The sequence below is a fragment of the Octodon degus genome, unplaced genomic scaffold, assembly GCF_000260255.1.
Source record: "Octodon degus isolate 3935 unplaced genomic scaffold, OctDeg1.0 scaffold00185, whole genome shotgun sequence".
NCBI classification, from domain to species: domain Eukaryota; kingdom Metazoa; phylum Chordata; class Mammalia; order Rodentia; family Octodontidae; genus Octodon; species Octodon degus.
The window spans coordinates 3939838-3954819 of record NW_004524761.1 but is presented as its reverse complement, the minus strand read 5'-3'; the positions used below and the strand labels follow the sequence as shown (position 1 = coordinate 3954819).

General features: G+C 38.5%; 1 protein-coding gene across 3 annotated transcripts in view; it reads right to left on the bottom strand.

Annotated features, from left to right (window-relative positions):
* Diaph1 (diaphanous related formin 1) overlaps positions 1 to 14982 on the bottom strand; it is a 127011-nt gene that overhangs the window by 101184 nt on the left and 10845 nt on the right. The gene's annotated exons all lie outside the window — the stretch shown is intronic.

Here is a 14982-nt window from a genome sequence, read left to right as displayed (position 1 = left end):
CACACACACACACACACACACACACACACACATAAATAAATAAAAAAATTTTTAAAAAGAAATAATTTCCAAATTACAATTCTATCCAATCAAGACTATTAATCAAATGTGACTAAATACATTCTCAGACAGTCAAGCTTTAAAAAAAATTATACCCAGGTACTCCAGAAAGCTACTGTAGAATATGCTCCACCAAAATGAAAAACTAAGAAAGCAGAATACAGGAAATAGAAGACCTAACACATAAGAAAGATATAAGAAATCCCTAATTATAAAGATTCCAGGATGACTACTTTGTGACAGGCAGAGAAAGCAACTAGCTAAAGGTTAGTGCCTGTATTTATTAGCACACTTGAGGTGCTGGGATCACCATAAATGAATGAATGAATGAACTAACGAATAAATAAATGGAACAAAGAGACTTGGGTCAGATTCTCGATGATCATGATCACCAGGATCTACCTTTGATCTAGTTTCCTAAACTGACAAATCTGTGAAAGCCTGACACAGATTCTTGGCTTCTTCATAACCATATGTTATGTTTCTTCTCTGTTTGCTTTACTACCTGAATTATCAAGGACATTCATTCCACTCACAGAATTTTTGTTTTGACTTATTCAGAAGAGCCACAGGTTACCCACGGTGAGCTGAGAACAAAGTGCACTCCTTCAGCCATATTCCTGCTGGATATCTACTGCTGGGAATTAACTGCAATCTTGCCAGATGGCCATTTGTGATGCGCCCTGTTTCTCAGGACTCACTCACAATCTGGCCCATTGATATCCTTCCTCAGAAGAGGCTCTGGTCTTTCTCAGATAATCTAAAGTCCGTCTATGACTCAAAGATAGTATCCATTTTTATTTCTCTACCTGACAGTGGCAACACTATTGCCTTTTTTTTTTTTTTTTGCATACAGTCTAAATTTCTGTTTGTTCAACTTTTATAACTTTTTACTTATATACAAATAATTATTGGGGCCAGCAAGATAGCTCAGAGGTCTGAAGTGCCTACTTAGGCAAACTCAGGCAAATGTGCAGGGACTGCCTTTAGATCCCCAGCTCCAGGTGCCTCATAAGCCCCCCAGGGAAGGCTGAGCTGGCCAAAAAAAAAAAAAAAAATTTTTTTTTTTTTTTTTTTTTTTTTTTTTTTTTTTTTGTGGATCCAGGGATTGAACTCAGACCCTTGCACTTGCCAGGGAAGCACTTATTCCACTGAGCCATCTCCCTGGCTCCAAAATAAAATTATTAAAAGCACATTTATTTTATAAGACTTTACTTAATGGATTAGTAAATAAATGTCCAAAAGTTATTACTTTCTATAGGAAACTTAATAGATTGCATTTATTAAGAGCTTTTTTCCCAAGAGACTCAGTTTTATCAAATCGTATTTAAATCAACACAAATGGCTCAATGGTACACTGCAGCAAAAGTGACAGCATCAAATATCAATACACTTGGTAGGGTATAGCTCTGCACTAACCATCAATCAACATAAAAATGAAAAGCTGTCCTCTTACTCCTCTTCCAGACAGTAATTCAGGTTTTGATTCAGTTACCACATCCTAATGTAATATGTGGTAAGATAAATCTTTTGGTTACCAGCTACAGGAAATTAGAAACTTCCTAGACAATTTATAGTTTGTAAGAAACAACAAAAAAGTCAAAGAATCGCAAAGTATGTCCTATGAAACCAAACTAATTAAATATAACTTGGTGAGTTTGAAATATACGCTGTTATTATAATAAATATAAATGAACTTTAGTCGTTGTTTTGCATAACTGAATTTGTTGTTCTGTATTAATACTTTCAGCTTTTAAAAAGGGAGGCAATGAGATGAAATTTGACAGCCTTAAAGACAGGTTCTAAGTGTTTCCCTAGTAATAGAAGTGTACCTGTATAACATATTCCTGGAACTGATTCACCTTTACTTGTTCTCTAAAACATTTAATTTTTTGCTTTAATCAGAAAAGGGGCAATTATGGGTGATCTCTTGGCAGGGATGCTCATGTAGCCAAGCAAATGGTAATTACATAGTGTTCTTAGCAGCAGAGGTTAGTAGGGATCTAATAAGAGAATATGACTAAACATTACTTTGAAAACAGAGTACATTACAAAGCAAAAGTGTTTCCAATTCCTACCACCAAGCTTTACCAGTATAACTAATCATGTATAGTAACTGCACAAAGCATGCTGCCAGCAAAGGAGAAATATAAACCCACAGCTCTGAATCTCAGTACTTTCTAAAGATTTAGTTCAGACTAACTTCTGCCAAATAACTACAATTATATCTGAGTTCTTCACTAAGTAAACTACCACCACAATAGCACAGCTGAACTCCACTTTGCTCCAACTACCCTGTCATGATTCTAGCAGGCCTCAGAACCTAGGAACTATAGGTTTTCTTGTAATAGCTATAATCAAAATGCAATTCACTTAACTACTTCAGTATACTCAACTCCTACCTTTCTTTGCTGACATCCACCCCTGTTCATGGGTTAATTCGGAGTGAGGAGTATATTAATTGTGGTAGGTAGACTTCCAATATATCCCCTAAGATTCCCAGGCTGATGTACATACCCTGTACAATTGCCAGGAACTGTGCTCATGTTATGTTACTAAGGCAAAGTAACTTTTAAGAAAGGAAGATTATCCAAGTAGGCTGGACTCAATCACGTGAACCCTTCAAATCTAGAGGTCAGAAACATGGACACAGCAAGCTACTCCCAGCTTAAAGATGGAGAGGGCCAAAAAGGGATAACAGGAAGCCTCAGGTTGTTTAGTGTAGTCTCCATCTGACAGCTAGCAAAGAAATAGGGTCCTAAGTCCCATAACTGCCTGGGGCTGAATTCTTCCATGAATGAGCTTGGAAGCAGTTTTCCCCCAGGGCCTCCACGTGAGAACTTGGCTCAGTTCACATCTTGATTTCAGTCCTTTGATATTCTGAGAACCTAACCACACTGTCCTTGCTCTGACTCCTGATCAACTCAACTGTGAGCTAATAAATGTGTTTAGTTTTAAGCTGTTAAATTTGTGGTGATTTGTTGCACAGCAACAGAAAATTCATATTAAGCAAGTTGCTGAAATCTGGAATTTGTCTAGATCTCAGCCTAAAGGAAAAATATGAGTCAATCTTATTTCTGGCATCCCATATATAAACTATAAGTATGCTTTTTAGCAAACTGCTTTAATTCTTAAGGCTTTAATTTTCTTTAAAAAAAAAAAAAAAGACACACACCTCTTAGGCTCACTGAGATCCTAAATAATAGTGTTGAAAGCACCCTTTCAGGCATAAAGGTAACTGTGTTATCCTAACTACAGAAACATTTTATAAAATATACACCTGAAGACTAGGATGCTGCACTCCAACAACACAGTGTAAGAAAAAAGACCTATTTCTTATCTATGGTATAATTTTGCACTTAGCCATATTCAAAAGAACTACAGGACTCACCTAGGCCACCTAAATATTTTTATTTTTTATTTTTTTTTAGTATTTAGTACAGGGTCTACAGGTTCTCCGGTTCTCAGTCTCCCAAGCACTGGGATTACAGGTGCGTGCCACCACGCTATCTCAATCACTGTCTCAGCGTGCCCCAGGGGTGGAGCTGGCACTGCATGCCAGGGTTCAAACCCCAGTTCCTGTGTCTGCCTAAGCAGGCGCTTTAGTCCACTGAGCTATTTGGCCAACCATATATCATATATATATATATATTTTTTTTTTTCCCTCAGAACCAGGACATATTCTTCTTAAAAGAGTATTGCAACTGTTTCTGTGAACCACACAGTAAGTTGTAAAAGACAAAAGACATGTTTTGTTCATTTGATCTGCCCAAACTTAAATAATTACTAAGCACAGTATATTCATATATTTATTATTAATCAAACTGAATGAAGTAAGAAAAGTTTCAAACCAGGTCTATGATGGAACAGTATGATTGTTAGGAACAACAAAGCAATAGACCAAACCTTTTAGAGTAATGTCTTTCCCTAGTCATAGGACCAGAAGGCCCTGCTTGGTGCTTCAATCCACTGAACATATTTACGAGTAGTTCTTGAAAATACTCAGCCTGGCATGGTGCCACATACCTATAATCTTGGCACTTGGGAGGCTGAGGCAGGAGGACTGCTGCCAAGTTCAAGGCTATCCCAGGCCAAAGAGAGATTCAAGACCACTCTGAACTATATAGCAAGACCCTGTCTCAAAAACAGAAAATCCAACAGAAAGGAAAGAAGAAGGAAGTTAGGAAGGAAGGAAGGAGAAAAAAAGATTCAATTATGGGACATCATGCCACTGGGGGGAACGAAAACCGTCTATTCCTTTAAAAAGGAGTAAGGCTGCAATAATGGCAAAGGCTACCTACAGGTAAAATTAAAGTCTCACACTGCAGCCAACAACAACTTCCTTTCAAATCCTAATAATCTAGACCTAGAAAAAACATATAAAGCCTCTGTTATAACATTCAAAATCACACACAGCACAGATCAGGGTCCAGCTCTGATTCATTCTTCCGTCCTATCACAGGACCAACATTCAGTTCCTTAAGATAATGAGGCAACTAGGGTTACACCATGGACTTGAATTCAATTATAAATTAGTCCTAGCCTAGCTTTACCACAACACTTACCACATATCCACTAAAGGACAGTAAGCTTCTTTTAATCTACCAGTTTCAATCTTATTATCTTCAAGACTACATTATCTCATAGGACTAATGTGAAGAATAAAATAATGAAATGAATATAAAGCACTTTGTTTCTCAAAGTGCTGTGTAAAAGTTAATGTGATGGAACTACTGAAATTGGCTCACATCCCATCTTCAGTAATTCCCATTCCTTACAAAGAAGTTGATTAGAACCAGAGAGAAGGAAATAATGGACAGCAATATGGACTTTCTCTTCCATTTTCAAGGAGTGGCCCAAGAAGGATGGCAAATGAGTATCTTAGTTACAATTTACAGAAACACAAGCCAGAGACTCTGAAAGGTACTTATTGGTACCTGCAGTCTAAACAAGGGTTATATAGGCACATACCTCAAAAAAGAAAAAAGAGATCTCAGACGAAAGGAAGTATAAAAGACACACACACACACACACACACACACACACACACCCCAAGCATTCAAAAATATGGACTGAAAAGCTAAAGGTAATTAAGGGGGGAAAAAGTTAAAGATCACCTAGCAGTCCCCAGGGGTAGAAGTGACGGATTCGTGCCCTCCATGACTAGCAAAGAAAAAATGCGAAAGAAGTAGGCAAGATCTAGGCAGCTCATCCAGTTGGTTCCATACTGCCTCAACACCTGCACAACTACACTCAGCAATGGAAAACAAATTTTTTTTTATTTTAGTGACTGAGAGTGTATGTGTGTATATATGCACTCAACAAATGTGTATAATTTTTATGTCCATTGTATCTCAATAAAGCTGAGACTGATAAATAAATCATAACATCACTAGATAAGACAACAAAGTCATTATATGAGAACATAGGAGAGGACAGTGGATGATCTTCTGTTCCTAACTAAGAGTTCTCTCAATCTACCCTGCCCTTCTAAAGAACCAACATCTCTATCCTGGGTCCACCCAAGGAACACTGAAAGACTCTAACAGCAGTCTTGTCAGAAATGCCATGTAAGGAGCATTAGGTAATTGTAGTTCGTTCCTTATTGCAATAATTTAAACTTATTTTATTTTTTTTAATTTATTTTACGTGTGTGTGTGTGTGTGTGTGTGGCCAGCTCAGCCCACCAGGGGGCGGGGCGGGCTGGCATGTGGGGGATTGAACCGTGGTCCTTGTGCTTTGCCAAGCTTGTTCTAAGTAGGTGCTTTAGACCACTGAGCCATCTCACCAGCCCCTAAACTTATTTTAAATAATTTAAACTTTTAAATTAGTAACACAAAGCAACAAACCTAATTTTTCTCTTAACTGTCAAAAACAAATCATTGGTGAGTCTGTTTCCATAAGCCTAAGTTCTCAATCATAATTAAAATAAGGGCAAAACTATCTTAGTATTATGAGTTCTTTTTTTTTTTTTTCGGCAGAACTGGAGATTGAACTCAGGCCCTTGCACTTGCCAGGCAAACACTTATTCTACTATCTACCTGGCCCTACGAGTCAATTCTTTAACAGGTCCAAAATGTTACTCCTTTAGTGGTCCAAGAAGGCAAAAGAAAAAATACCTTTTTGCCAACAGCTCATCAGCTCATCATCAAGCTCTGAACCTGGCTGGTCCGCATGTGAGGTAACTGACAGAAGCCAGCAGGAAAAGCCAGCGGGCCCACTAACCCACACAGAACAGGTGGAACCTGGGTGGGGTACTGTGTTTCCCCCACCAGTCACATGGTTTGTCCTGCACTGTAAGGCACTGACAGGTTGGGAAAACAAGTTGTCAATAAAGAAAGTACTCAGAGTTTGTAAATTCTAATTTCCTATCAAATATAAGGCAGATGTGCCCATCTTCTGAGAAAGAAGCACAAGCCCAGCATATATATACTGTTATTTGGTGAGGGAAGAATAAGCAAAGTTCCCCTTTTCAAATATCCCAGGTTTGGGGCTGGGGAGATGGCTCAGTAGGATAAGCACTTGACTGGCAAACGCAAGAATCTGAGTTCAATCCCTGGTTCTGGGAAGAAAAAAAAAAAAAAAAAAAAAAAAAAAAAGTCCCAGGTTTCTGTTATTTGAATATACATTTACAGAACAAAATACTATTAACTTATTTCCTGAGCTCTAAATACTGATGCTGTCTTCCTCATTTTCTTGATGGGCCTTGCTCTTTAAAGCCTGAGCTAAGACTGTGATACTCCTTTAAAAAAGGGGTGTTGTCCATTTAGAAACACTCAGTGACTCAGGAATGCTGTTTCCCAATTACCGTAGCAACTGTTTTCTCCTCCCATGTTATGATGTGAGCAGCAGGCCGGCTACTCTTCCTCAAGGGTAGTCATGTATATGACACACCCAAGGCCAAACAGACAGGAAGTTTCTGCAGTTACTATCACTTTTACATACAGGCATTAAGTACGTGCCTGCTTTAAATCTCACTTCCAAACTTCATTTCTAAATGACTGTTACATCTCTTTTTTCTACCTCACATCATTCTGGAATACCCAGAAATAATGATAGTGTACTGATAACACTGTAACTAATCCAAAAATTATAGTGCTATTCAAACAGCCAGACTTGCTCTTATGAAACGTCAAACTTTTTCTGGCCTTGTACAAATGCAGAACAGTTTTTTTATTTGTTTGTTTGTCTGAGCAAGGTCTCACTAAAGTCTAGACTGGTCTTGAACTAACTATGCAGTCCAGGTGATTTTCCTACCTCGGCCTCCCAAATGCTGGGCTTATAGATGTGCAATGCCACACTTGGCCTCAGAAGAGGGGATGAAGGGAGGACAGGGCAAAAAAAAGACAATAAATCACGTACACATCCAAATTCCCTATGATGAACATTATGATTTGTGTATCTAAAAAGTATCCATAAAATTAAAACACACACATATAAAAAAGAATGAGATTTTACTGTCAGAAAATCTTAAGAGGGACAGACAAAGGAGAGCACAGGGATAAAATGAAACCTCATCACTCCTGTTACCCAGAAATATAAACCAGAATTAAAGTTCTGATACTCCTAGTAATTAGACTATATGAGCTATGTTCTACCACAAATACACAGAGTTTCATGCTTAGGTACTTAGGCTCCAAAAAGATTTCCATGTATCAAGTATTTTTCTTTGTAGTTTCTATTATTTAAAAATAACTTCAGGGGGGCCGGGGAGATGGCTCAGTGGAATAAGTGCTTCCCTGGCAAGCTCAAGGGTCTGAGTTCAATCCCCGGTTCCGCAAAAAAAAAAAAAAAAACAAAAAAACTTCAGCGGTCAGGGAGATAGCTCAGTATATTTGAATAAGTGCCCGCTTGGCAAGCGCAGGGTCCTGAGTTCAATCTCCAGTACCACAAAAAATAAAAATAAAAAATAACTTCAATTTTGAAAAACAAATTACTCTTTTATGCACATCTATGTTTTTTTAAAGAAAAACTATATATAACTTTTATAATAAAAAGTAGTACATTTCCATTTCAAATTAAAGAAGTAATTTTCAAAGATTACAAAACTGGAAAATATTTCTGATGGTTTTATAGCAGAAGACAGCTGGGCATGGTGGTACACACCTCTAATCCTAACACTCTGGGAGGCTGAGGCAGGAAGTTTGAGCTCAGCCTGACCCTAACTTATCAAGAATAGTTTCAAAATTTAAAAAAGGGCCACAAACATAGCCAAACGTTAAGGTTCTGAGTTTAATCTCTAGCACAAAAAAAAAAGAAAAAAGAAAGAAAGAAAGAAAAAAAAAAAAGAAAAAAAAAAAAGCAGGGGCCAGGGAGATAGCTCAGTCATCTAAGCACCTGCCTGGCAAGCGCAAGGATCCAAGTTTGAGTTTGATCTCCGGTACTGCATGCTCGTGCAGGCCCCAAAACCAGGTGTGGTGGCACATGCCTGTAATCCCAGCGCTGGGGAGCTGAGACAGGAGGACCACTATGAGTCTGAGCTGTGTAGCGAGACCCTATACCAAATAAAAGATTAAAAAAAAAATTCTTAAAGCAGAAAATATGGGGCTGGGGCAATAGCTCAGTAGAATAAGCACTTACCTGGCAAGCACAAGGGCCTGAGTTCAACCCCTGATACCACCAAAAAAGGGCAGAAAATATATATAAACTGTATGATTTAAAATTTATGCACAGGAACAATGGCTAGATTTTTTTATTCAAACACTATGTGAAATAAAATGAAAAATAGAAAATTGGGGTTCTCAGATACTGTTTTGAAAACATTTGTTAAGAAAATCATTAGCACAGACAGCATACACAAGTAACATTCTAGTTCCCATTTTCAAAACGTCTATCCATGTATACTCTTCTCCAACAGTACTATCTCTTTTCCTCCTTTAGATTTATTTTGTTTTTTGAGATAGGGTCTGCTATGCAGTTCAGGCTATCTTTAAACTCACTATATAGCCACCAGACTGGTCTCAAACTTGTGGTTATAGTCTTGCCTCACCCACCTGAGTGATGGGATTACCACCACCCTTTGTGTCTGTCTCTTTTCTCTTTGTACCAGAAATAGAACTCAAGACCTGGCACTTGCCTGGCAAGAGCTTGTCAGCCACTGAGCTACATCCCTGAGCCCCAACACCTTATTATCTTTAAGGAAACATGCTAGCAGGCACAGTTACATTAATTTAGGAGTAACAATATGAGGAAGAATACTGAATAGTTAGTAGAATCTAAATCCTAGCTTGCCTAATTATATGACTTTGAGCAACCTAACAGAACTAGGGCTCTGCGTCCTCCTCATTTTAGGAGGAAGTTAGGTCAAGTCATTTCTAAGAGCAAGGCACAGTGGTACATGCCTGTAATTCCAGCACTTGGGAGGCTGAGGCAGGAGGATCACAAATTCAAGGGCAGCCTAAGCTACACAAAAAGTTTAAAGGTGGCCTGGACTACCCTTGGTACACACTCAAAACATCAACAATAAAACTTATTTCTAGGGTCTTTTAGACCCCATAGGAATCTGCTGTTCTTTTTCAGGGTTCCCCAGTGTCTGCTGCTTGCATGATAATACATATCCTACAGTGGTTTCTCACCACTTCTTCTTGTGGTTTCAATCACAGGAAACAGACGTCACCCACGGGCCTAGAAGTAACGAACAAGCCCTGGCGGATGTAAGGGGCTGCCAACTAAGCCCTACTCCTACTTTTTAAAAATACAAGAACCAAGAAATCACTAGAGACCTCCAACTCTGGGGAGTATTGACACACATCTCTCACAAAAACTAACAAAACTAAAAATATCTCTGTAGGCCCCATGCAAGATGAACTAAGTTTAGAATAATTCAAAACTATTTGCTTCTATGGCCAAATTAAGAAACTGATGGAACTCCATGGCTAAGGATGGGTATAATATGTGTTTAACAAAAAAAGGGCACACTCCTATCATAGTGACCATTTTTGTAGAGAATCAAACATAAAGCATCCCAAAGACATGAAGATCCATCTTTGTCCTCTTTATAATACTGTACATAAGCTTTCCTGTAGCCATGAAAGACTAATACTAATAGATCTAAATGATATGGAGACTTAGCAATTATTCATTTTAAATGTATGTTAACAATCTCTGGCGCACTGGGGTAAATACTACTCTAATTTTTAATAGTAAAATTTGGCAGCCTTGTTCTATGTAAAATAATGCAGAGATTTTTTTTTTAATTCTACAAACATTAAACACAACACAAAAATATAAGATACCATCTCCAGAAATATATTAATAATCTTCACATAGAATTCTTATGGCTGGGGTACTTACATTAGCAGATCCTTCTGTCTCATAGTTATCTTGGTGAAAGAGGACTAATATTTTCAAAACTGTCAATCTCCTAAATTAGACCATGGAAATGGAGAGCCTTGAAAATAACCACAAGATTCCCAAGGCTAACACTGAAACTAAATTATATAAAAGGATATTGCTAACATGAGCTAAACACTACCATTGCTCTTAGGAACCTTACAAGCTAGAATGTAGATAAGCTTGCACAAGAAGATATAAATATATGCCTTTGCCTTCAAGAAAGTCTAAAGAACACTTCAAATAAGCATGCAATCAAAAGCTAACCTATACTGTACTGAGAACATTTAGAAGAAACATTAAAGCCAAAGACAGATTTAGATTGTTCCCACAATGGCATTATCCACCTGTGTCTACAATTGGGTTATGTTTCTTTAGATCCAGTTGAAAAGTCAAATCTTAAAAATCTAGATTAAATGCAAAAGCCCTTGTTAGGCATAAAATAATCTCTTGAAGTGGCTTTACCTTTCTTAAATGATTTATCTCCCTCTAATCCTGGTGACTGCTGTAATCAGAACATTTCTCACTGCCATCACACATTTATACCCCAGCCTGTTTGCCCTCCTCTCACTGCACAAAAATCCCTTCCCTCTCTATGCTGCCAATCCATGGCTTTCCTTCCAGAATCAACCATACTCCTCATCTTCTATGAAGCTAACTAATAATGCCCACATGTACAGCTGGATTACTTATAAAATTTGAGACATTAGTATAGACCTTGGAAACAATTCACAGTAACACTCTAATTTTACAACAGAGTTAAAGGTCACAGAAAGTGAAATGACTCGGGGACAGTGTGTAGTTCAGTGGCAGATCACTTGCCTAGCTCACTTAATGCTTTGGGTTCAATGCCCACCACTAGGGGAAAAAGAAAAAAGAAAAAGTGAAGCGACTTGCCCAGAGTCCACAAAAACTAGCAGTAAAATCATAACTAGATACAAATATTAGATAGAAATCACAACTATTATATACAAATACTGCAAATGGAGTGTGAGACTAGGCCTGGCACTTGCCTAAACTAACTTTTAAGGCATGTGGGTTGAGGTAGGGTCTCACTAGGTAGCCCAGGTTGGCCTCAAACTTGCATCTTCTTGTCTCAGAGTGTTGGGGTTACTGGAATGCACCACCATGCCTGTTTCTATGCTAACATTTCTTAATCTATAAAAAAAAAAAAAAAAATGGGGTTATCAGGCATGCAGGTCACACCTATAATCCTAGCATTTAAGACTGAGGCAAGAGGACTGCAATGAGTTTAAGGCCAGCATGGGCTACAGGGGAATTCAAAGCCAGCCTGGACTACTTGGTGAGACCCTATCTCATAAATAAGTAAACAGGTTTAATTAAATAATTTTAGGGTGCTTTTCATCTCCAGAAAACTTAGATTCTAAAAATTAAGTCTTCTGTCTTTCAACCCTATAATCTCTCCATTTAATTCCCTCACTTCCCTGAGTTTCTACAGCACTTAAAGTTTATGCCCAGGACTTAGAGCTTTTTCTACCTATCCTTATACAGACACAGCTGAGATTACACTCGCTTAAAAAAAGGCAAGGACCGAACTTGATATGAAAGCCTCATGACCTCTTTTTTTTTTTTTTTCCGGAACCGGGGATTGAACTCAGACCCTTCACTTGCCAGGGAAGCGCTTATTCCACTAAGCCATCTCCCTGGCCCCCTCATGACCTCTTGATTAGACTTTGGAGTCAGGTAAACCCATGAAGATTCAGGTAAACAAAACAAACTATTTTCTAGTCCTCACCACCAGACAAACAGAAAATCCTAGTCCTAGGTACTTAGATCTCTAAGGCAATGCCTTAATTATTAACTACAGGCAAATAACTGCCAGGTCTAAAGAACAAATTTCAGCAGTCCCCAGACTCAGATGAAACCCTGGAATTATAAGCTATTTGGAATTGTTATGATCAAATTTTAGGGACAAAGTTCTTTAAAAAGAACAAACGAAAGGCCAGGAAGATAACTCAGCAGCATAGCGCTTGCCTGGCAACTGCAGGGTCCTGAGTTTGATTCCTGGTACCAAAAAAGAAAACACAAAACATAAAAAGGCTAACTATACAGAAGCTGTGGCACAACTTCCTTCTCCCCGAGTCACCACCACTTGCTGCTCTCAGCAATTTAACAACTACTGAACAGGTGACGCTATTAAAGCTGTTCTGCTTACAAAGGAGGGAGGTGCTTTAAAAAATAACTTACACAACTGCTTAATAACTCATGAGCCAGGGGAAAGATAGGCTTTGCATGCATTGTAATAGCAACTTTTTCAAGCCTAAGATAAGAAAGGTTTAATTAATATTCTTCTAATAGCTTCCAAGTCAAAAAAAAAAACACTTAGGCATTTAACTAATGCACATTGTCCATCTAAACTCAGTTCTGCACTTCCTTCCCAATGGAACTCTAGAGGAATCCAGTTCTAATAGGCTACAGATAACCAAAGGACTTAACGGATATCACCTAAATTTTCTAAGAAATTACTGGGAGTGAATACTCTTTTACACCACAGCCACAAAAAGTAGACACGGGTGAACTGTCATTACAATGTGATGAATAAGTATAAGTTTTTAAAAATCTTCTACTAGGGGCCAGGGAGTTAGCTCAGTAGAATAAGCGTTTGCCTGGCAAGTTCAAGGGCCTGAATTCAATCCCTGGTTCTGCTAAAAATAAATAAATAAAATAAAAATCCTCTAGCTCTGCGTGAATACTAGCTCTGCCATTTGCTAGTTTTATGTTTCCAAATAGGTTGCTTGAGCTGAGCTCTAGTTTAATTACCTGTAAGAGGAAAATAATAATAGTATCTATTTTATAAGGTCAATGTAAACACCAGTTAAACACTGAATCTAGGGGCCGGAGAGTTAGCTCAGTAGAATAAGTGTTTGCCTGGCAAGCGCAAGGGCCTGAGTTCAATCCTCGGTTCCGCAAAAAAACAAAAACAAAAACACTGAATCTAAAGCTTTTTATCTTTAGGGCTGTAGTAAGCATACAATAAGCAGCTATAATTATTACTGACTTACTAATTCCTATCCTTACAGTCTAGAATGAATTAATCTTCCTTATACATAAAGATACTGAACATTCAATAATATTTACAGGTAGTAAAACTCTTAGCCAGGTATGGTGGTACGCATCTGTAATTCCAGCACTTAGGAGGCTGAGGCAAGAGGATCACCTTGAGTTTGAAGCTAACCCAGGCTACAAAAGCAAGTTCAAGGCCAGCCTGCACTATGTTGGGAGACTCTATTTCAAAAAGGAAAAATAAAGAAAGAAAGAAAAAAGAAAAAAGAAGACTGCCAGGAAGATAGATCAGTAGAATAGGCACCTGGCAAGCGAAAGGTCCTGAGTTCAATCCCTGGTACTGCAAACAAACAAACAAACAGACCCATTCTCTGGAGCCAGGGAGATAGCTCAGTAGAATAAGCGCTTGCCTTGCAAGCACAAGGGCCTGAGTTCAATTCCTGGTTCCACCAAAAAAAAAAAAAAAAAAAAAAAAGTGAAAAGAAGACTGTTATTACTACCTAACTTGAGAAAGATGCTTGAAAAATGAAATCTCAAAGGTCCCTAATCCTAACAGTATTAGAATGTTCCACCTTACCTACAAGAGAATATTTATGCCCCAAAGTGAACATGTGAGGGCCAGCAGGATAGCTCAGCGGACTAACCACCTGCTTTGGCAAGCTCAGAGACCATGGTTCCATCCCAGTCCAGCATGCTGTGCTGGCCTCGCCCCCAGGCCATGCTGAGCAAGCAACTGACTCTAGGTGTGGTAGTACACACCTGGAACCCCAGCGCTGGGGAGGGTAAAAAGCAGGAGGATGACTATGAGTTGGAGCTGGATAGTGAGATCCTGTACCAAATACATAAATGAAAAAAACAAAAACAAAGTGAACATGTGGTAAAACAGGAAAATTTAAGAATTATATTTATAAAACTTTCAGAAGAAAAATCTAGGGACTGAGTTTAGCAAAGATTTCTAAGCTATGACACAAAAAGCAAAAATGAACATGGACTTCATCAAAATCAAACACTACAACTCTTCTAAAATATACTGTTAAAACTCGGCTGGGTAGTTAGCTCAGCAGTCTAAGTGCCTATCTAGCAATCACAAGGACCCAGGTTCAATCCAGTACCGGCATGCTGTGTTGGTCCCACCCTGGGTGCACCTGGCGACCACTGAAAGCGGGTATAGAGGTGCATAGCTGTAATCCTAGCACTGGGGAGGCTGACAAAGGAGGATCACTACAAGTCCAAGCCAGACCCTGTACCTAGCCAGACCCTGTACCAAATAAAAAAAATGTTTTCTTAAAGATGTAACTAAGAAAGGGCTGGTGGTATGACTCACTGAAAAGGCCCTAGGGTCAATTCTCAGTAACATAAAAAAGAAAGAAATGATTAAGCCAGTGGAGGCATAAAAAGCCTGCAAAACAGCAAAACATATCTAACAAAAACTTGTATTATCTAAGCTATAAGAAAAAAATTAAAGGGTGAGAACTTGTACTGTAACGTCATGTACCTCGGTAGTGTCCCAAATTTTCTGATCAAGAAGATTATGGGGCCAAAGAGGAAAGTGATCGATGACGTAGA